Source organism: Callithrix jacchus, chromosome 9 (genome assembly GCF_049354715.1).
Source record: "Callithrix jacchus isolate 240 chromosome 9, calJac240_pri, whole genome shotgun sequence".
In the NCBI taxonomy this organism is placed as follows: domain Eukaryota; kingdom Metazoa; phylum Chordata; class Mammalia; order Primates; family Cebidae; genus Callithrix; species Callithrix jacchus.
Genome location: NC_133510.1, coordinates 92,832,001 through 92,856,321, shown reverse-complemented (window position 1 = coordinate 92,856,321; position 24,321 = coordinate 92,832,001).

Below are 24,321 nucleotides of genomic sequence, written 5' to 3'. Positions count from 1 at the left end.
AGCAGCTTTCCACCTTTTGTTGCTCCTGGAAAAGGGCATAGAATCATGCCATTTCTTTCCTTGAACATATAGAGCTTTGTACATCTAAATACAAGGAACCACTATTATATATTCGTTAAGTAGACCAATGTAAAGATTCATTGGATCACCATGCATTCACATTTTCATGACCCAAGAAACAAACAATCCAGTGGAATCTGTCACGAGCAAGTTTCTGCGATTGAGTGAAATGCTCCAAAATGAATACACCTATGTTCTGTGACATTGAACAAAATATTCAAAATACTCTGCAATATTAAAAAATAGTTAAACAAAAATGATTTTTAAGGTTGCTTTTGAAGAGGTATTCGTTTGGGTTTGGAGTTTGCTTGCCTATTCATTCATTTCTGGTAAGCAATGCTTTTACAGATTCACTTTAATGAAGTCAGTTGCTACAAACTTCACATTTCTCTCCTCTGAGATAATTTAATTGACAGATTATTTTCCTGGTGTTATGTATTTGAGCCAGACAAAGAACAGAAAAGAAACACATGTTAATGTCATAACAAAAGAGACCCTCCAGCTGAGTAGAACTTCATTCCTTGGCTCGTAAGGTGGAAGACATAGGTTAGAGAAGCTACGGTTAAACACAAGAAATGAGGTAAGTAAAAGCATAGCTGAGAAAACACTACAGCTGTTTCAAGAAGAGGTCTCTGGTTATCAAGAAGATGACTTGAAAAATAAAAAATAATCAAAATGCTGTTAAAATTGGGGTAAAAAAAGGATTGGAGAAAAGTGATAAAGGATAGAAGTTAATTCAAAGAATATTGAGAGGAATATACTGAGTATAATGATTTAAAAACACAACCATTAGAACTGGGTTATGATCAGTTTTTAGCTCATTTTTAAGACAGCTTAGAACATTTGGAATAGAAGAGGGAGATGGAAATATACATGCAAATAATAGCACTATACAAGCTATGTTCTTAGCATCTACACATTTACACATAGTTGATTAGAGGGGAGTGATTTGCAGGAACTTCAAGTTTCTGGAACAGTTCTAATTTTTAATATTTTGTTTCACTGATTATTTGATCAATGTGTTAAAATTTTGTCAGAAAAAACCATTATCATAATTATGATTGCTATACATTACTCTAATGGGAGAAAAGGCAAATATTATAGGAAAATTGAGGAAACAAAGGCCAGATTATTTAATGCTCACTCAGATTTCTGTGTATTTCCTAACACATAGCCATGCATGAAAGACCATGATATCTTTGGAGAAAAAAGGGAGAGTTTTATTTTCTCTTAAACTCAAACTGCAAATTGGGGAGATGCATCATAAGCCCCAAGTCACTAGTCTCTCTTATATGGCTGGTTCCAGGTGGTCATAGGATAGTACCAGGTGGTCTGTTGGGGACAACTGGGGAATTTCCAGCTGCAGTTGTTTCCAGTAACTGTTCTTTGACTTGCTTATAGAAAAACAGATTTTGTAATAGTTTCTAAAGGCATAGAGAGTGTGACCACTCCTTCACATTGCCATGGTGTCTTGAGTCTGCTTTACTCATGAGTTACAAGGAGTCCATCTTGTCTGTTAGCTGGGGACATCATTTGATGTAGCAAATAATTCTATTTTCCTTTTACCATCACCATTTAAAGATGTTTTTAAAAGTTTGTATGAAAATGTTTTAAGAACTTGAAATATATGTAGATGGCTCAGTTGAGTAAACCAGTTACTTTTAACAAAATTGACTGGCTTTCATTAATTCACTGAGTGTTGTCACTGATATTTGCAATAAAAATGTTGACATAATTGTTTAAATGATAGACACCACTAAATGTGATAATTCTATACATTTGATCATAGAAGAACTGATTGGAAAAGATTGAGTTGGTTCCATTTTCTTTGCTCAGCAAGGCTAGCATTTAGTATGCAAAATCTTGAATAACATCTTTGCTGGAGGCCATGTTTCCTTGTGAAAGAAACTCACAGTGACAGTATGTGTTGCAAAGCTTATGAAAATCAGCTAGCTGATTTTTATAAGACCATATTAATCAATAATAGATGATCAGAGTGGAATCTTTGCATCAGATTTTCCTATATTCTCTTGACATAGATTATTGAGTATTGAGTAGTTATTAATATTTTATATTAAGAAGTCCATCAGTGTTGATAATAGTGGTGGAGCCTCTACTGAGGAAAAATACATGTGTCTATGAAACATTTTTACATTTCTTTAAGCCCATTTTTGGACTCCTTGGGAGTTATTGATTGACAGGTTAAGAATTTTTATTGTAGAGTAGCATTTGAAATACTACCTTCTTGTGCTTAAAAATAAACTTCACTGTTAATTATCTCTTCCTCTCTGCATGAAGTCCTCTTTTTTGCTCTTCCCAGCAAGAGATCTATTATTTTTGTTTATTAAACTTTAAAGCACTCAGTAAATGTGTTCGGGCATGTGAAAGATTGTAATGTCTAAGAATCCTCAAATAATAAGCACATAGATCTGAGCACTTCTTTAAGTGTCACTAAGTTAAACTTGTTTCACATTCATTCTTCAAAAATACTATGAGTATTTACATTTTGTGGAATTTAATCCATGGTTAACATCTGGTAGCATGATCTTTGAGGTTAAAAAAGAATCCTGGATATAAATCCAAATTATCAGGTACAAGACAAGCACAAATACTATTTATTTTAGCATAACTTTTAGCTTTTGGAACAAGAGAGGTTAAAAAAAAACCGTTAAAAGGGTTTAGTTAACTTAGTTTAAAATAGCTTTATTGAGGTATAATTGACATACAGTTAACTCATATATTTAAGTGTAAGATTTGTTATTTTCTCATATGTATATACCCATGAAACCATAATCACAATCACAATAATAAACATATTTGTTGCTTCTAAAAGTGCTGTCATGCCCTTTTGTAATATATCCCTCTACCCCTACCTGCATCATCCCCAGTCAATTGCTGATTTGATTTCTATCATTATAGATTTGTTGATATTTTGTAGAATTTTTAGTAAATAAAATAATAATGTGTGCATTTTACTTTGTTTTTTGTCACTCAGCAAAATTATTTTAGGATTTATTCACGATTTTATTTGTATAAATTGTTCATCTGTTTTTTATTATTGTGTAGTAATCCATTGTCTAGACACATCGGAACATATTTATCCACTTACCTGTTGATGTGTAACCAAGCACAGGCTCAGCTGCTCGCAGCTTGCAAAGCCAATGACAAGGATGAGTGCTGTGAAAGGAAAGTGACTTTGTTTTCCAAAGCTTGCAGTGAGGAGGAAACTGCCTCACACCTCTAGAAACTGATTTAAAAGTTTGGGCTAAGGGTAGGGGTTTAAGGAAGGGAGGCTTGATAAGAGAGGCATGTAGGAGTTGTGCAAGATACAGGATCTATGTGTCTTGTTTCATCTTAAGTGTGGTCACTCTGGAGCAACAGGCTGATGCCATCTCGACAGCGTTTGGGTTGTAATTATGCATCATAGGGCAATCTTAAAAGGGGAGAGTTCCATAGCTGGGCCTTTATGCTTGTTTCATTTTAAATTGGCCTCTGGAATTTAACAAGCATATAGTCAGGTTAAGTGTGCAGGATATAAGTTTAACAAACATACAATTAGGTGAATGTGCATAAGACAAGAGAGTATAAGGTAGAAAGGGAAGGGAGTAGAATTTCGAAGAACATTCAAGGCTATAGGTTAAGACTAAGCAAAAGGCTTCTGCAGGTTCCTTTAAGGTTACATGTTGAGATTGGTGAAAAGGAGAAAAATGAGACAGGAAAAAAATTTTAAAAATTTTTTGAAGCTAAATTACTCAGTTACAATTGGACATTTGGGCTTTCTCCCATGTGGGCTACTGCAAATAAGCTACTATGAACATTCATTTAGAAGTCTGTGTACATATGTTTTCATTGATGGTGAAGTAAATACCTTGCAGTATGATGACTGGATAATATGTTAAGTCTTTGGTTAACTTAAAAGAAAAAACAACTGCCAAACTGCTTTCCAAAGTGCCAGTGTTGTTGTATATTTCCATATCAATGTGTGTTCTGCTTGCTCCACAAGTTTACTAACATTGGGTGTGATCAATCTTTTTCATTTTATATATTCTAATAGGAATTTCATAGTATATCAACATTGCTTTAATTTATATTTTCCTGAGTGGTGATGAATATTTTTTCATGTATTTGTCATGTTTGTCATATGTATATCTTTTTGGTGAGTTTCTTTTCAAGGCTTTGTCTAAATTTTAAAATGTATTTTTAAAATTTTTATCTTACTGAGTTTTGAGACTTCTCTATATATAATCTGGACAGAAACTGATTATTACATATGTGATTAACAAATATTTTCTCCCCGTCTGCTTATATTTTCATTCTTTAACATTGTATTTGAAAAGCAAAATTTTTAATTTTGAGAATGTCATATTTGTCAGTTTTTACTTTAATGAGTCATGTTTTTACTGATATGTTTATAATATTTTTGCTTCACCAAAAGTCACAAAGATTTTCCTCTATGATTACTTCCAAAATGTTTATAGTTTTACATTTTACTTTCAGTCTGTGATCCATTTTATGTTAACTTTTATATATGATGAAGGTCATGGAACAAAATTTATTTTTTGCATATATATCCATTGACTCCAGCACAACTTATTGAAAATGCTAGTCTTTATCCATTGAATTGCTTTTGAAACTTTGTGAAAAATCAATTGTATGAATGTGGGTCTATTTATGTGTTCTATTGCATTCCTTTGATATATTTCTCTATCTGGATGCAAAAAACACACTATTTTGATTACTATAGTTTTATTATAAATCTTGAAATCAAGTAGTGTTAGTCTCCCACCTTTACTTCTTTATCAGAGTTGTGTTGGCTATTCTAGAACCTTTACAAATAAATGATAGAAAAAGATTTTGAAGTTTTACCAATACAATCTTCGTGGGATTTTAATTTGAACTGTGCTGAATCTATACTTTGTTTTTAGAAAAGTTAACATCTTAACAATAGTGAATCTCCCAATTTAGAAACACTGATTCTTCCCATTTTTCTAGGTCTTCTTTAATTCTTCTCAACAGTGTTTTGTAGTTTTTAGTTTGAAGGTCTTCCACATCTTTTGTCCCTGAGTACTTTACATTTATTATTCTATTTTCAAAAAATATTTTTTCTTTTAGTTTTCAATTGTATATATAAATACAATTTTTTTATGCTGTTCTTCTGTCTTCCCTCCAAACCTGCTAAACTCAATCATAATTGTGGCAGTTTTTTTGTAGGTTCCATTAGGTTTTCTACATACACAATTATATTAACTGCAAAGACAGTTTAACTTACCTCTTCCAAATCTGGATTACTTTTATTTCCATTTCATATAATATTGCAAAGGCTAGAAACTCTACTACAATTTGAATATAAGTGTTAAAAGCAGACACCTTCACCTTCTCCTGATCTTAGGGGAAAATTATCCAGCATTTCAACATAAAAATCTTATTAGTTTTAGGCTTTTTGGAGATGTCTGTGGCAGGCTGAATAATGTTCCTCCACCTCCCCACAAGTGTCTATGTCTTAATTCTTGGCATCTATGACCTTGTTACCTTACATTGCAAAAGGGACTTTACAGATGTGACTAAGTTAAGGATTTTGAGTTGGGAAGATTGTAATGCATTATCAAGGTAGGCCTAATATAATCACAGGTCTTTTTAAGTAGGAAAGAGTTGTGCTATATAGTCAGAGAATGAGATGTGATGATGGAAAAAGTATTAAGAAATCATGAGCCTGGACTCAAGATGGCGCTGTGAGAACAACCCAGGATTGGAGCTCGCGTTGAGTCTGCAGAGAGGTGAGTCGGAGCTGCATTTCCAGACTGATTTTTGTTGCCCATGGAACGGGGAAATTCCCAAGTGAAGAGGAGACGCGGGACGCCAGGCAGAACCTCTGCCTGGTGAAGCCGGCAGCCGGGGTGGCGGCGGCCGGCCCTGCCCAGCGCTCCCGACAGGGCGCGCTTGTCCGGGTGCCCTGTTGAACCGGCAACCAGAGACATGAGAGGGCTGGACTTGAGACTGAGCTAGACTTGGACAGTGGGCCAGCCCAGGGGATTGCAGGCACAGAGCGTTAGGGGTGGCCTAGTGGGACGAACAAAACCGCGATTTCAAACAAGCCCCGTGCAGACGGCCCGCTCTGTGGGGGAGGGGCGTCCACCATTACCGAGGCAACCCGCCCCAACTGAGATACACGCCCATTGCTGATGCAGCCAGCCGTTGCCGAGGCAACCCGACCCAACTGAGATACACGCCCAGGCAACCCGCTACAACAGAGAGACTCCGCCGCAGGGCGTGGCAGAGAACACAGCAGAACAGCAGAGCCAGGGCGAGACTCACAACAGCAGGGCAGAGCCTCGACAGCCAAACAGTGGCTAGTCTGCATCCTAGCTGGGCAGGACCTCAACAGACATCCAAAAATAAAGCCCAAACCCCTCAACACAGAGCATTTGAGAAAAAAAAGCATTTTTTAATGAGCTTTGTTGCAGCAGAATCAAACATAGCAGCCTAACAGCCCTGAATGAACAACAGAGCTCACAGCTCAGCAATTGAGCTCCTATAAAGTACAAACTGTCTCCTCAAGCAGCTCCCTGACCCCTCTATATCCAAAAGACTGACATTAGGCAGGCATCATCCTGGGACAAAGATAGCAGGAAAAGAAACTGGTAGCATCCCTCGCTGTGCCACAGCTGCTAGAGGTGCACCCCAGACAAGCAGGGCCTGGAGCGGACCTCAGCAGTTGTACAGCGAAGGGGCTAGACTGGTAGAAGAAAAAACAAGCAACAGAAATACTTCATCATCAACAATCTGGGTGTCCACTCAGAGACCCAATCGAAAAGTCAGCAACTACGCAGACGACAAGAGGACAAATCCACAAAGATGGGAAGAAACAAGCGAAAAAAGGAGGAAAACACCCAAAACCAGAACACCTCACCTCCTAGAAAGGACCAAAACTCCTCACCAGCAAGGGAACAAAGCTGGACGGAGAATAACTGTGACGAAATGATGGAATTTGACTTCAGAAGGTGGATAATGAGAAACTTTTGTGAGCTAAAAGAACATGTATTAAATCAATGCAAAGAAACTAAGGAACTTAAAAAAAGATATGAGGAAATGATAACAAGAATGGATAACTTAGAGAGGAATATGAATGAATTAAAGGAGCTGAAAAACACAATACGAGAACTTCGCGAAGCATGCACAAGTTTCAATAGCCGAATTGACCAAGCAGAAGAAAGAATATCTGAAGTCGAAGACCAACTCAATGAAATTAAATGAGAAACCAAGATTAGAGAAAAAAGCGCAAAAAGGAATGAACAAAGTCTCCAAGAAATGTGGGACTATGTGAAAAGACCTAACCTACGTTTGATAGGTGTACCAGAAGGGGACGAAGAGAATGAATCCAAGCTGGAAAATACTCTTCAGGACATCATCCAGGAAAATTTCCCCCACCTAGCAAGACAGGCCAACACTCAAATGCAGGAAATACAGAGACCACCACAAAGATATTCCGCAAGAAGAGCAACCCCAAGGCACATAATCGTCAGATTCAACAGGGTTGAAATAAAGGAGAGAATACTAAGGGCAGCCAGAGAGAAAGGTCGGGTCACCCACAAAGGGAAGCCCATCAGACTCACAGCAGATCTCTCGGCAGAAACACTACAAGCCAGAAGAGAGTGGGGGCCAATATTCAACATTCTTAAAGAAAAGAACTTTCAACCCAGAATTTCATATCCAGCCAAACTGAACTTCAGAATTGAAGGAAAAAAAAATCCTTTGCGAACAAGCAAGTACTCAGAGATTTTGTCACCACCAGGCCTGCTTTACAGGAGCTCCTAAAAGAGGCACTACACATAGAAAGGATCAACCAGTACCAGCCATTCCAAAATCACACTGAATGCTAAAGAGCATCAACATAATGAAGAATCTACAACAACTAACAGGCAAAACAGCCACTTAGCATCAAAATGGCAGTATCAAATTCACACATAACAATATTAACCCTAAATGTAAATGGACTAAATGCACCAATCAAAAGACACAGACTGGCAAATTGGATAAAAAGCCAAAACCCATCAGTGTGCTGTATCCAGGAAACCCATCTCACATGCAAGGATACACAAAGGCTCAAAAGAAAGGGATGGAGGAAGATTTACCAAGCAAATGGAGAGCAAAAAAAAGCAGGAGTTGCAATTCTCATCTCTGATAAAATAGACTTTAAAGCAACAAAGATCAAAAGAGACAAAGAAGGCCATTACATAATGGTAAAAGGATCGATACAACAAGAAGAGCTAACGATCCTAAACATACATGGACCCATTGCAGGAGCACCCAGATACATAAGGCAAGTTCTTAATGACTTACAAAAGGACTTAGACTCCCACACAATAATAGTGGGAGACTTTAACTCTCCACTGTCAATACTAGACAGATCAACCAGACAGAAAATCAACAAGGATATCCAGGGCTTGAACTCAGACAGGGAGCAAGCAAACCTGATAGAGATTTACAGAACTCTCCACCGCAAATCCACAGAATACACATTCTTCTCAGCACCACATCACACCTACTCTAAAATTGACCACATAATTGGAGATAAAGCACTGCTCAACAAGTGCAAAACAACTGAAATCATAACAAACAGCCTCTCAGACCATAGTGCAATCAAGTTAAAACTCAGAATACAGAAACCGACCCAGAACCGCACAGCTTCATGGGAACTGAACAACTGGCTCTTGAATGTTGACTGGGTAAACAATGAAATAAAGTCAGAAATAAAGAAGTTCTTCGAAACCAATGAGAACGAAGACACAACGTGCCAGAACCTCTGGGACACATTTAAAGCAGTCTCTAGAGGAAAGTATTTAGCAATAAGTGCCCATATGAGGAGAATGGAGAAATCAAAAATTGACACCCTATCGTCAAAATTGAAAGAGCTAGAGGAGCAAGATCAAAAAAACTCAAAACCCAGCAGAAGAATAGAAATAACTAAGATCAGAGCTGAGCTGAAGGAGATTGAGACACGAAAAACCCTTCAAAAAATCAATAAATCCAAGAGCTGGTTTTTTGAAAAGATCAACAAAATAGACCACTAGCCAGATTGATTAAAAATAAAAGAGAGAACAACCAAATAGATGCACTAAAAAATGATAAAGGGGAAATCACCACAGATTCCACAGAAATTCAAACGATCATCAGAGAATATTACAAACAACTGTATGCGCATAAACTAGTAAACCTGGAAGAAATGGATAAATTCCTGGACTCCTGTGTCCTCCCAAGCCTAAACCAGGAGGAAGCTGAAACTATGAATAGACCAATAGCAAGGTCTGAAGTTGAGGCAGCAATTAAGGGCCTACCTCACAAAAAAAGCCCAGGTCCAGATGGGTTCACAGCCGAATTCTACCAGACACACAAGGAGGAGCTGTTACCATTCCTTCTAAAACTATTTCAAACAATCCAAAAAGAGGGAATCCTTCCAAAATCATTTTATGAGACCAACATCATCCTGATACCAAAACCCGGCAGAGACCCAACGAGAAAAGAAAACTTCAGGCCAATATCCATGATGAACATAGATGCAAAAATCTTCAATAAAATATTGGCAAGCCGATTGCAACAGCAAATCAAAAAACTTATTCATCATGATCAAGTAGGATTCATCCCGGGGATGCAAGGCTGGTTCAACGTAGGCAAGTCTATCAACGTAATTCACCACATAAACAGAACCAAAAACAAAAACCACATGATTATCTCAATTGATGCAGAGAAGGCATTTGACAAAATTCAACAGCCCTTTATGCTAAAAACCCTCAATAAACTCGGTATCGATGGAACGTATCTCAAAGTAATAAAAGCTATTTATGACAAACCAACAGCCAATATCATACTGAATGGGCAAAAACTGGAAGCATTCCCTTTGAAATCTGGCACTAGAAAAGGATGCCCTCTTTCACCACTCCTATTCAATATAATACTGGAAGTTCTAGCCAGAGCAATCAGGCAAGAAAAAGAAATAAAGGGTATTCAAATAGGAAAGGTGGAAGCCAAATTGTCTCTATTTGCAGACCCCATTGCCTCAGCCCAAAACTGATAAGCAACTTCAGCAAAGTCTCAGGATATAAAATCAATGTGCAAAAATCACAAGCATTCATCTACACCAATAACAGACTTAAAGAAAGTCAAATCAAGAATGAACTGCCATCTGCAATTGCTACAAAAAGAATAAAATACCTTGGAATATAACTCACAAGGAATGTAAGGGACCTCTTCAAGGAGAACTACAAACCACTGCTCAACGAGATCAGAGAGGACACAAACAGATGGAGAAACATTCCATGTTCATGGTTAGGAAGAATTAATATCATGAAAATGGCTATACTGCCCAAAGAAATTTACAGAATCAATGCTATCCCCATCAAGCTACCATTGACTTTCTTCACAGAAGTGGAAAAAACCACCATGAACTTCATATGGAACCAAAAGAGAGCCCGCATGGCCAAGTCGATTCTAAGCCAAAAGAACACAGCGGGTGGCATCACACTACCGGATTTCAAACTATACTACAAGGCTACAGTAATCAAAACAGCATGGTACTGGTACCAAAACAGAGATATAGACCAATGGAACAAAACAGAGGCACCGGAGGCAACACAACATACATACAGCTATACAATCTTTGATAAACCCAACAAAAACAAGCAATGGGGAAAGGATTCCATGTTTAACAAATGGTGTTGGGAAAACTGGCTAGCCATGTGTAGAAAGCAGAAACTGGACCCCTTCCTGGCACCTTACACTGAAATTAACTCCAGATGGATTAAAGACTTAAACATAAGACCTGGCACGATAAAAACCCTAGAAGGAAATCTAGGGGAAACTATCCAGGACATAGGAGTAGGCAAGGACTTCATGAACAAAACACCAAAAGCATTGGCAACAAAAGCCAAAATAGACAAATGGGACCTAATGAAACTCCACAGCTTCTGCACGGCAAAAGAAACAGTCACTAGAGTGGATCGGCAACCAACAGAATGGGAAAAAAATTTTGCAGTTTACCCATCTGACAAAGGGCTGATATCCAGAATTTACAAAGAACTCAAACGGATTTACAGGAAAAAAACAAACAAGCCCATTCAAAAGTGGGCAAAGGATATGAACAGACACTTTACAAAAGAAGACATACATGAGGCCAACAATCATATGAAAAAATGCTCATCATCACTGGTCATCAGAGAGATGCAAATCAAAACCACATTGAGATACCATCTCACGCCAGTTAGAATGGCGATCATTAAAAAATCTGGAGACAACAGATGCTGGAGAGGATGTGGAGAAAAAGGAACACTTTTACACTGTTGGTGCGAGTGTAAATTAGTCCAACCATTGTGGAAGACAGTGCGGCGATTCCTCAAGGCCTTAGAAATAGAAATTCCATTTGACCCAGCAATCCCATTACTGGGTATATATCCAAAAGACTATAAATCGTTCTACTATAAGGACACATGTACATGAATGTTCATTGCAGCACTGTTTACAATAGCAAAGACCTGGAATCAACCAAAATGCCCATTGATAATAGACTGGACTGGAAAAATGTGGCACATATACACCATGGAATATTATGCAGCAATCAGAAATGATGAGTTCGTGTCGTTTGTAGGGACATGGATGAATCTGGAGAACGTCATCCTCAGCAAACTGACACAAGAACAGAAAATGAAACACCGCATATTCTCACTCATAGGCGGGTGATGAAAAATGAGAACACATGGATACAGAAAGGGGAGTACTAAACACTGGGGTCTATTGGGGGGAAAAGGGGAGGGCCAGTGGGAGGGGGAGGTGGGGAGGGATCGCCTGGGGAGAAATGCCAAATGTGGGTGAAGGGGAGAAGGAAAGAAAAGCACACTGCCATGTGTGTTCCTACGCAACTGTCTTGCATGCTCTGCTCATGTACCCCAAAACCTAAAATCCAATAAAAAATTAAAAAAAAAAAACGAAATCATGAGCCTAACGGCACCCTCTATAGCCTGGAAAAGGTAAGAAAATGGATGCTTTCCTGGAACCCCTAGAAGGAACACAGCCCTGCCAACTTCTTTTTAGCTTTGGGCCTCCAGAGCTGTGAATTTGTGTTATGCTAAGCCTCCAAATTTTTGGTATGTTACAGTAGCAGAAGAAATGAATATGATGTCTTTTATCAGGTTGAGGAAGTTCTCTTGTATCTCTAGTTTGCTGACAGCTTTTATAGAAATTGCTATGAGATTTTGTCAAATTCTTTGTCTGCATCTGTTGAGATAATTATATAATTTTCATTTTTATTTTTTTAGTATGGTGAAGTATGTTGATTAATGTTTAATGTTAAATCAAACATGCATTTATAGGATGATCCTTTTTGGTCATGGGTTATTTAGAGTTGTGTTGTTTAGTTTATAACATTTGGAGAATTTCTAAGTATCTTTCTATAATTGATTTCAAATGTAATACAATTGTGGTCAGAGAACATACTTTGTTTGACTTTGTCATTTAAAACTTATTGAGACTTTTTTTATGACTCAGAATAGGAGTTAGCTTCCATGTGTACTTAAAAAGAGTATGTATTATGCTTTTGTTGGCTGTAGTGTTCTATAAATGTCAATTAGGTCACATTGCTTGATAATGTTATTCAAGTCTTATATATCATTGTTACTTATCTCTCTACTTGTTTAATTACTGAGAAGGAGGTGTTAAAATTACAGAAATTTATTGTCTTACAGTCCTGGAGGCCAGAAGTCTTAAATTAAGATGTCAGAAATGCTGCGTTCTCTCAATGTGCTACAGAAGAGTCTGTTCCATGCTGCTTTGCTAGCTTTTGGCAGCCTCAGGCACTCCTTGGTTTGTAGATGTATTACTTTAACCTCATCTTCAGATGACATTCTCCCTGTATCTTCACATCATCTTTTCTCTTTGTTTTTCTGTGTCTTCATCCAAATTTCCTTCATTAAGAAGGCCACCCATCATATTGGATTAGAGTTTACCCTAATGACTTCATTTTCACTTGATTACCTCTCAAAGAACCTATTTCCAGATAAGATCACATTTTGAGGTACTGAAGTTAGGACTTCAATATATGGTAGTTCTCCCTTAACTATGGTTTTGCTTTTCATGGTTTCAGCTATCCACAGTCAACCATTTTTCCAAAATACTGCATGGAAAATTCCAGAAACAATTTCATAAATTTTAAGTTGCGGGCTGCTCTGAGCATCATGACGAAATGTCATGCTGTCCCACTTGGTCTGACGTAGGTAATGAGTCATCCACACCATCTAAGTTACCCAAGTCAGTTAGTAGCCCTCTTCGTTATCAGATTGACTGTCCTGTATCACAATGTTTGTTTTCAAGTAACCCCTTATTCAACTTAATAATGGCTCCAAACTCAAGTAGTGATGCTGGCAATTTGAATGTGCCAAAAAGACCAATGGAACAGAACAGAGCCCTTGGAAGTTATGTCACGCATCTACGACCATCTGATCTTTGACAAACCTGACAAAAACAGCAATGAGGAAAGAATTCCCTGTTTAATAAATGGTGTTGGGAGAACTGGCTAGCCATGTGCAGAAAGCTAAAACTGGATCTTTTCCTTACACCTTACACTAAAATTAACTTGAGATAGATTAAAGTTTTAAGCATAAGACATAACACAATAAAAACCCTAGAAGAAAACCTAGGCAAAACCATTCAGGACATAGGCATAGGCAAGGACTTCTTGACTAAAACACGAAAAGCAATGACAACAAAAGCCAAAATAGACAAATGGGATCTAATCAAACTTAAGAGTTTCTGCACAGCAAAGGAAGCAATCAGCAGAGTGAACTGGCAACCAACAGAATGGGAAAAAGTTTTTGCAATCTTCCCATCTGGCAAAGGGCTAATATCCAGAATCTACAGAGAACTAAAGCAGATTTACAAGAACAAAACAAACGAACCCATTCAAAAGTGGAAGAAAGATATGAACAGACACTTTTCAAAAGAAGACATTTATGAGGCCAAAAAACATGAAAAAATGCTTATCATCACTGGTCATTAGGTAAATGCAAATCAAAACCACACTGAGATATCACCTCATGCCAGTTAGAATGGTGATCATTAAAAAATCTGGAGACAACAGATGATGGACAGGATGTGGAGAAATAGGATCACTTTTACAATGTTAGTGGGAGTGTCAATTAGTTCAACCATTGTGGAAGACAGTGTAGTGACTCCTCAAGGATCTATAAATAGAAATTCCATTTGACCCAGCAATCCCATTACTGGTTATATACCCAAAGGATCATAAATTGTTCTGTATAAAGACACATGCACACGTATGTTCATTGTGGCACTGTTTACAATAGCAAAAACCTGGAACCAACCCAAATGCCCATCAATGATAGACTGGACAAAAAAAATGTGGCACATATACACCATGGAATACTATGCAGCCATAAAAAGGATGTGCTCATGTCCTTTTTAGGGACATGGGTGAATCTGGAAACCATCATTCTCAGCAAACTGACACAAGAACAGAAAACCACACACTGCATGTTCTCATTCATAGGTGGGTGTTGAATAGTGAGAATGTATGGGCACAGGGAGGGGAACATCACACACTGGGGTCTATTCAGGGTGGAGGGTTAGGGGAGGGACACCACAGGGTAGGGAGGTTGGGGAGGGATAACATTGGGAGAAATGCCTGATATAGGTGACGGGGATGGTGACAGCAAACCACCATGGCATGTGTGTACCTATGCAACAATCCTGCAAGATCTGCACATGTACCCCAGAACTTAAAGTACAATAATAAAAAACAACTGTAAACTGCCTTCTTTAAGTGAAAAGGTGAAAGTTCTTGACTTAATTAGAGAAAAAAATTATATGCTAAAGTTGCTAAGATCTATGAAAAGAACCAATCTTCTATCCATGAAATTGTGAAAAGGAGAAAAGAAATTTGTGATAGTTTTGCAGTTGCACTGGGAACTGCACAAGTTATAGTCATAATGCATGATAAGTACTTATATAGGGCTTGATGCTGTCAGTGGCTTCAGGCATTATGGCAGGTCTTGGAATGTGTCCCCTGAAGATAAGGGGAACTGCTGTATCTTTTTGGAAGAACACAGTTAAACTCATAAGGTGTGTCTTGCTTTTTTTTTCTTTAAATTCTAATCTGACAATTTGCCTTTTATTTAATTATGATTTGGCAATTTACAATGTGATCATTAGTATGGTTACTATGTGTTTTGTTTATTCCATGTCTTTTTTCCCATGTTTCTGACTTCCTTTGGATTTAGTATTAGCTAATTCTTTTTATCTTTTTTGTTGTCTTCTTATTTATAACTCTTTGTTGTGTTATTTAATGACTGCACTATGGCTTGTCTTTCATTTAGTATAGCTTACTTTCAAGAAGTAAAATCCTTATAGTGTATTTCCATTTGTGTCTTTGTGTTGTTTCTATCATATGCTTTAATCTTCATTTATTAGAAACCCCGAACTATGTTGTTACTATTTTAGATTTGAATAGTTGATTATCTTTTAAGGTAATTTACATAATATAAAGTATCTTATATTTGTTCACCTATTTACTCTTTATTCTTTTCTGTAGATCAATATTTTATTTATATGAAATTAATTTGATAAATATCTCTAACCATCTAATAATAAGAATTATGAAATAAAATATCTCTCTCAAGCTTATGTGTAGAATTATTATACTTTAATATCAATATTTGTTGAATTACAAATTTTTTTAGGATTTATGTATACTAGTATACTTACTTCAAAAATAATTATAATAGTTGGCCAGGCACAGTGGCTCACCCCTGTAATCCCACCCAGCACTTTGGGAGGCCGAGGGAGATGGATCACCTGAGGTCAGGAGTTTGAGACCAGCCTGGTCAACATGGTGAAACTCCATCTCTACTAAAAATACAAAAATTAGCCGGGCATGATGGTGCACACCTGTAATCCCAGCTACTTGAGAGGCTGAAACAGGAGAATCACTTGAACCCGGGAGGTGGAGGCTGCTGTGAGCCAAGATCGTGTCATTGCACTCCAGCCTGGGTGACAGAGTGAGACTTTGTCTCAAAAAAAATAGTAATAATTATAATAGTCAATTAATAACAATGAAAGCATGTAAAAACTCAAGAATGTAAATTTAATTATTAAGAAAGTTTTTTGGATTCTATTACATTAGGCCAGGGCTTTACAATCATTTTCACATAATGACACATAGACAATATGGCTATATCAGTGTGACATACTGAGGTAAATTTGATGAAGTTGCTTGATGTGTAAGGTCTGACTATGCCAGCTCTTCAAAATCCCTCCAAAGGTATAAATGTCAATATCTTAGACCCACTGAGAAACCCCATATCAAGTGACAATACTTTATTGTGTTTATTTCAATGACCATCAGTCTTATTTCAGCCCTATTTAACATGTCCTTACCATTTCTTGTCATGTTAAATGGCAAAGAACTATGAGGTCTAATCTGTGACAGGTTATTTTTTATCTAATTTTGGCAGGTATGATGCTGTAACCATCAATACCATGAAAAGTAGTAAGCAAATATAAATAAGGATGAAAGGAAGAAAATACACAATTTGTTTATGTTTCTGGGATTCACATATATTTTTATCTCCATAATTATACCTGGCAAAAAATACATTTATAGCTAAAGGAGAATAACATTCCAAGCCCAATACTGTCTTTTCCTGCCCCTCATTTCATTGAAAGCAAAAAATTTCTCTTTCTAAAAGAAGCAGAACAAAATAGTATGGCATCACTGGATAACCACATCTGAAAAGAAGACTGGAAATATTTAACAGATAAACTTGCCTAACTTTTATGTTCAGGTTGAACACATTTTTCTGAAACTTTAAAGTTCTTAGTAATATTGGGCAATGATTCCAACTGCTGGATTTAAACTGTAGTTCATTATGAACTTTTTGTGAGACTTCATCTAAAGATGCAATAGCTATTGTTGGCAAAGACTTGTGCTCCTTTGCAGAGAAGTGCTTTGATGAACAATCATGTCAAAAAGAATATTAGTCTTCCTTTTCTAAATTCATTCCATCAGTTTCCTAAAAGTAATATAAATAAAGCATGATGTTTGGGTTTGCACAATGAAGCTGTTGGTTTGAATGCTGAGACTAACCAGAATGCTGTTGAGAGAAAACTAAACTCGATCATGGTGGATAAGCTTTTTGATATGCTGTTGGATTTGGTTTGCCAGTATTTTATTGAGAATTTTTGCATTGATATTCATCAGGGATTTTGGTCTGAAATTTTGGTTTGTTTTTTTTTTTTTTTGCTGCATCTCAGCTAGGTTTTAATATCAGAATGATGCTGGCCTCATGAAATGAGTTAGGGAGGAGTCCCTGTTTTTTCTATTGTTTGGAATAGTTTAAGAATGATGGTACCAGCTCCTCTTTGTACCTCTGGTGGAATTCAGCTGTGAATCTATCTGGTCCTGGGCTTTCTTTGGTTGGTAGGCTATTAATTATTGCCTCAATTTCAGAACTTGCTATTCGTCTACTGAGGGATTTGATTTTTTTGTGGTTTAGTCTTGGGAGGTATTTAAGTGTCCAGGAATTTATCCATCTCTTCTAGATTTTCTAGTTTATTTGTGGAGAGGTGTTTATAGTATTCTCTGATGGTAGTTTGTATTTCTGTGGGATCAGTGGTGATATCCCCTTTATCATTTTTATTGTGTCTATTTGATTCTTCTCTCTTTTTTTCTTTATTAGTCTTGCTAGAGGTCTATTTATTTTGTTAACCTTTTCAAAAAATCAGCTCCTAGATTCCTTGATTTTTTGAAGGATTTTCTTGTCTCTATCTCCTTCAGTTCTGCTCTGATCTTAGTTATTTCTTGTCTACTGCTAACTTTTGAATTTGTTTGCTTTTGCTTCTCTGGGCATTCTTCTATAATTAAAAAGAGAAATGTTTGAGCTTGGGTAGCATTCTTCTCTCTTTTTTTTTTGAAGACTAATCTTTCTTCCATCAAATTTGACTTATCAGCATCAATTTTAGTGCCAGCCATCTGTCAGTTTTCAATTAACTGTAATGTTATTTATTTAACCGATATGTAATTTCTATAATTTTTGGACTGAATATCAAAATCAGCATTTGAATGTTATATAATTGAATCCTAAAAATGAGATTATTCTTTGAGTAAGTATTTATTTTAATGCTACATGTTATAATTTAGAAATGGAAGACATTGAGTCCAAGAAGTGAAGGGCCCATGCACAATTTTATTTAGTACAGGAGTCTCTAATCTCCATCATTTAATATTCTACTCATTAGTCTTAAAATCTTAGTAATAATTTTTTTACAAAAATCACTTCCTTTTTAAACTGAAGCGCAAATTATTTTATTCATACAAATATTTTTTTAGTTGTTTATTGTTTTCGTTGATCATTAAATGTTCAGTTATTAAATATCTACTATGTATCATGCCTGTTGCTGGAAGATGAGAAAACTGATAAAGAATCACAGTCTCTGCTCTCTAGAAGTTTTTGGTTTAGTTAATCCTGGAAAATGAAATCCCTAATTTTGATTCTATATTAAGCACTCTCATAATGGTTTACTTTGTGAAATAAATGAACTGTGTGAATGTTTAGAATCATAATGTTTGAGTGAAGAAAATTTCAGAAGATTTCTTAAACTATCAAAATATTTTCATTTTATTTTGTTTTTATTTTTATTTGTGAGACAGGGTCTGATCCTGTTGCCCATGCCGAGTGCAGTGGTGCAATCATGGCTCACTGCAGCCTCAACCTTCTGGGCTCAAGCAATCCTCCCACCTCAGCCTCCTGAGTAGCCAGTACTACAGGCATGCACTATCCTGCCCAGATAATTTTGTATTTTTTTTTATAGACTGCCATGTTGCTCAGACTGCTCTTGAACCCCTGGCCTCAAGCAATCCTCCCTCCTTGACCTCCCAAATTGCTAGAATTAAGATGTGAGTCATTGTGCCTGCTGAAAATATTTTTATGAAGCTCAAAAATAACAATAAAATAATAATAATGATGATGGAAACTCTAGGTAATAACAAAAAACTCAAACTCAGATAATAATTATCACTTGGGATGGAGGTAAAAGTGAAGAGATCAGGGAGGAACACCATCTGGATGTAACCGTATTGCTTAGATAAACTGGGCAGTAGAATCAAGTGTGTTTATTTTATTTTTGTAACTTACAGCTTAAGTGTGTACATTGTGTGTGTGTATTTTTATTTAATTGTTTCAGTTTTTATTGGGGGAAAATTTCAAACATACAAAAGTAGACTACTGTAATATACCTCATGTTACTCTTACCCAGGTTCAAAGAGTGTCAGTTAATGGGCAATTTCATTTAATATAATATCTATCCATTTTATTCCCCTATTAATTTATTTTTATTTCAGACTTCAAATAAAGAGTGATCTTTATTTAATTTATAGATTCTCTTTTATATATTTTAATAGACTGTTTTTTATAGCAGTTTTATAGCAAAATTGAGCAGAAGGTACTGAGATTTCCCATATACTCCCCACCCAACATATGCATGTCTTCTCCCAGGTTAATATATTATTTCTTTTTTGCACTGAATAGTATTTCATTATTTGGATGTGCCATAGTTTATTTATCTAATCACTTACTGAAGGACATCTTGGATGCTTACAAGTTTTGGCAATTATGAAGAAAACTCATATAAACATCTGTGTACAGGTTTTATGTGAATGTAAGTTGTTAACCCCTTTGTATAAATAGCAAGGCGTGTGATTACTGGATCATATGGTAAGGTTATGTTCAGTTTTGTGAGAAACCACCAAGCTGTCTTTCAAAGTGCCTGTACCATTTTGCATTCCCACCAGCAAGGAATGAGAGTTCCTGTTGTTCTACATCATTGCTAGCATTTGATATTGTCAGTATTCTGGATTTTGGCCATTCTAATAGATGAGCGATGTTTTAATTTGCATTTCCCTGATGACATATGATAGAGAGTGGCTTTTAATATGCTTATGTACCTTCTGTATATCTTTCCTGTTGAGGTATCTCTTAAGGTCTTTGACACATTTTTTAATCAAATTGTTTGTTTACTTACTGCTGAATTTTAAGAATTCTTTGTATATTTTAATAACAATCTTTTATCAGCTATATATTTTGCAAATATCTTCTTTCAGTCTGTTTTTCATTCTTTTGACAATGTCTTTTTCAGACCAGAAATTTTTCATTTTAATGAAGTCCAGTGTATTATTTGTTTCATGAATTGTGCCTTTGTTGTTGTATTTTAGAAAAATCATCTCTAAACCCAAGGTCATCTTGATATTTTTCTTGTATTATGTTCTAGGAGTTTTCTGGTTTTCCATTTTGCACTTAGATCTGTTATTCATTTTGAGTTAATTTTTATGAAGGGTGTAAGGGCTAAATGCAGATTCATTTTTTTAAGAGGTGGATGTCCAGTCATTCTAGTACCATTTGTTGAATAGATTATCTTTTCTCCATTGTACTGCCTTTGCTCCTTTGTCAAAGATCAGTTGACTGTATCTAATTACTCAGGTCAGTTAGACTCTGATAAAGCCTCAGTATATTAGGCTCTGATTAAATAGTCCCCCAGTCTGATATTCACTGTGAGTATCTTGTTGCGCTCAGGTAGGTAAAATTCACAAAAGGTAGATTCACACCTATGACTGGGTCCCCTAGAGATCTCTCAGATCTATCCACACTAAGCCTTCAGCAATTAATCATTTACAGTTCAGTTCTCTTCCTTGGCACTGTGAGGAGGTTTGTGCTCCTGGATTTCTGTTTTGATGTGTTGAAATTCTGTTTGCCTGTTGGTCTTTCAAATTTTGGGGGCAGCAGTTTGCCCTGTGACTTCATTTCTCTGAATAGTCTCAGAAAGTTTAACTTTTCAATTTGCTCAACTTTTCACTTGTTGTAAGACAGAGCAGTGACTTCCAGCTTCTTAATCTGAGGACCAGAAAATGGAATTTCCTTTTTTTAACTTAACCATACCTTTTGTAAGAAACCTAGTTCATGTTGCATAAAGTCTTTTGCTGTCTACCCAAACTTTGTTGATCTGTCCACATAATAATTTCATTCAATAAGTTTCTCTGTACTTTGCAAATTGGTAATTAGATATAGAGGCTTGATCTGATTGCTATGTTTTTGACAAGATTGCTTACAGATGGTGTAATATACTTCTCTAAGGAAGTATACAATATCTGGATAGCTCTCTTTTTGTGTTATTAGCAGCCATTGGTAATTGCATGGATCCATTACTTCACTTGGTGTTGCAAATGGTGGTATTCTAATAAGTTCTGCATTGGTTACCTGATTCACTTCTCTAAAAAGAAACTTCCCTTCATCAGTTATTTGTTTACTATTGACATAACAAAGGAAAGGCACTATTGATATAACAAACTATTGATAGTATACTATTGATAAAGAAAAGACAGAATACAGGCTTGATTGTTTCCTTTTATTTATCAGTTTTCAAGTAAATGAGCCACCTCTCAAGCAGTCTTCAAGGATGCACAATGTTTTACCAATTATTAGGAACACAAAGATTAAGCACATTTTATGTATTTTATATTATTTATCTTTTTTGAGATGAGGTCTCTTTCTGTCACCCAGGCCAGAGTGTAGTGGTGCGATCTCAGCTCACTGCAACCTCTGTCTCCTGGGCTCAGGCGATCCTCTCACCTCAGCCTCCTTGGTTGTTGGGACTACAGGCTTGTGATACCACTTGTGGCTAATTCTGTGTGCGTGTGTGTGCGCGTCCGTGTGTGTGTGTGTGTGTATTTTTGGTAGAGACAGGATTTCACTATGTTGCCCGAGCTGGTCTCAGATTCCTGCAATAAAGCAATCTACTTGCCTTGGCATATCTAAGTGCTTAGATTACAGGTGTAAGCCACCGTGTCCAGACATTTGATGTATTTTAATCTATTGTAATTATTATCCTCCTTGAAGTTCAGTTTCCCATCTATGGCTGAAGGGTTTGGGTTTTTTTTTTTTTTTTTGACATGACTTAGAGCCTTTGAGAATATCCTTACTGTCTGGTAGGTCTAGTTATTTCATATTTATTGTACACATTTTCTGACACAAACCTGGAATTGAGAGTCACCCAGTTTTCCAAGCAGTTTCTTTTCATGAGAAATGGTATTTTAAGATCTGAGTACTAGAAATATTAATCACTCTTAGGCAAGCCAGTTGGTAATTGTTTCTGGTCTTTTTTTTTTTTTGCTGGAAAAGCTAAAATATCTATTTTTCTATTTATCTACATATGCAATTACTTTGGTTTCTTGCCCTGTTTTACTCCCAATTACTCCTATCTTAGGGCAGCAACTATCCAGAAGTTGAGCTACGTCTAATACACACTTCTGAATTTGGTTTAAATCCTAACTTTGTCACGTTACCATGTGGTCTTGGACAAGTACTTGACCTTTCTTTATATCAAGTTTATAATTTATATCAAGAAGCATTATTGTACCAGTGTACTAAACCCAGAAGTTTCAATAATTGTAGAGTTAGTACATAAAATGTGCTTAGAAGAGGGCCTGACATAGAAGAGCTACATGTATTAGTTAATTGTGCAAAAAGTGATATGTAGATTTAATGTATTTAAAATTTACGGCCTGGGTGTGGTGGCTTGCACCTGTAACTAGTGTCATTTTGGGAGGCTGAGGCAGGTGGATTGCTTGAGTTCAAGATGAGCCTGGGCAACATGGCAAAACCCGTCTCTACATAAAATACAAAAATTAGTCAGGTCTTGTGGTGGAGGCCTGTAGTACCAGCTATTTGGGAGGCTGAGGTAGGAGGATCATCTGAGCCCAGGAGGTTGAGGTTGCGATGAGCCATGATCTTACCATTACACTCCAGCCAGGGTGACAGAGTGAGACCCTGTCTCAAAAAAAATTATATATATTCTCTCATATTTGCATAAAATTCTGAAAATTTTTTTCACTCAATATTATGCTTTTGTAATCTATTGGAATATGTGATAATAAATATATTTTTGTATGTTTTATATATATATAGAGAGAGATGGAGATAAATAAATATTTGTGTATGTATTTGGTTTTCCCAAGAAATCTTATTTATTCTCATAATTTTAGTTATAATACATACTGATAGCTATTAATACATTATATATGTATATATATGTATATATACGTATATATATGTATATATGTATATATATGTATATATGTATATATATATATATATGTATATATATTTTATGTGAGCTTTCTTCTAAACTCCAAATCTCTATGCCTCCCTATGGCAAATGGAAAATATGGCCATAATATTTTTCAGCTCCTAACATCAAGAGCCTGAATCTATTTCCCCTAACATTTTAAACTGGGCCAACCTTGTGCCTTATGTTGACCAATAAAACATGGCAGAAATTATGTTGTGTAACTATGACAGCAGTCCTTAAGGCTTACTGGTTAACATTTTTACTCTCTTGGAACTTTACCTTGTAAGAAAACCTATCTAGCCTATTGAACGATGGGAAGACACATAGAGGAATACCAGGTGATAAAGACAAAAGCCAGAATAACTCCTAGTTTTATATATGAGGCCATTTTGTATCTTTCATCCCAGGTGAGCTGATAGAATGACGGTAGCTACATGGGATGACAACGCACAGACCGTGGGTAAATGTAGCCCACTGCCTGTTCTTGCAGAGCTCTTAGTTGCTTTTGTGCGATAGCAGCAGAGTTGAATAGTTGTGACAGGGACTGTATGGCTCACAGAACCTAAAATAATTTCTATTTGATCCTTTACAGAAAAAGTGTGCTGATCCTTGTTTGAAGCCATTAATTTTATTTGTTTGTTTAGAAAGCAATATATAACCTGTATACTCTAGGCACAAATCTGTCCCTTCTCCTGGGTTTTCTAACTCTAACAATATTACCTCTATCTATTTATTTACCTAAACGTGTGAAAAGAAAGCATGTAAGCATTGCTGCTCTTATTATCTTCCATACCTACCTATCTAATTTATCATCAAATTTCATTAAACTTTTATTTTACATCTCAATTGGATACATCTCCTGCAGTGTTCTTCTTCAAGCTCCCATAAATATTTCCTGGATAATTGCAATTGTCTCATTTATTTTATGTTTTTATAAAATAAAATCTTGTTTTTGTTAGATACTAGATATAAGCAGATTAGTAATCAGTCTTTGTAAGCAATAATAAAAGTATAGTTTAAAAAATACAAGACAACAAGTGTTGATAGAGATGAACAGATATTATTCTGTTATTAAGCACAGAAGAG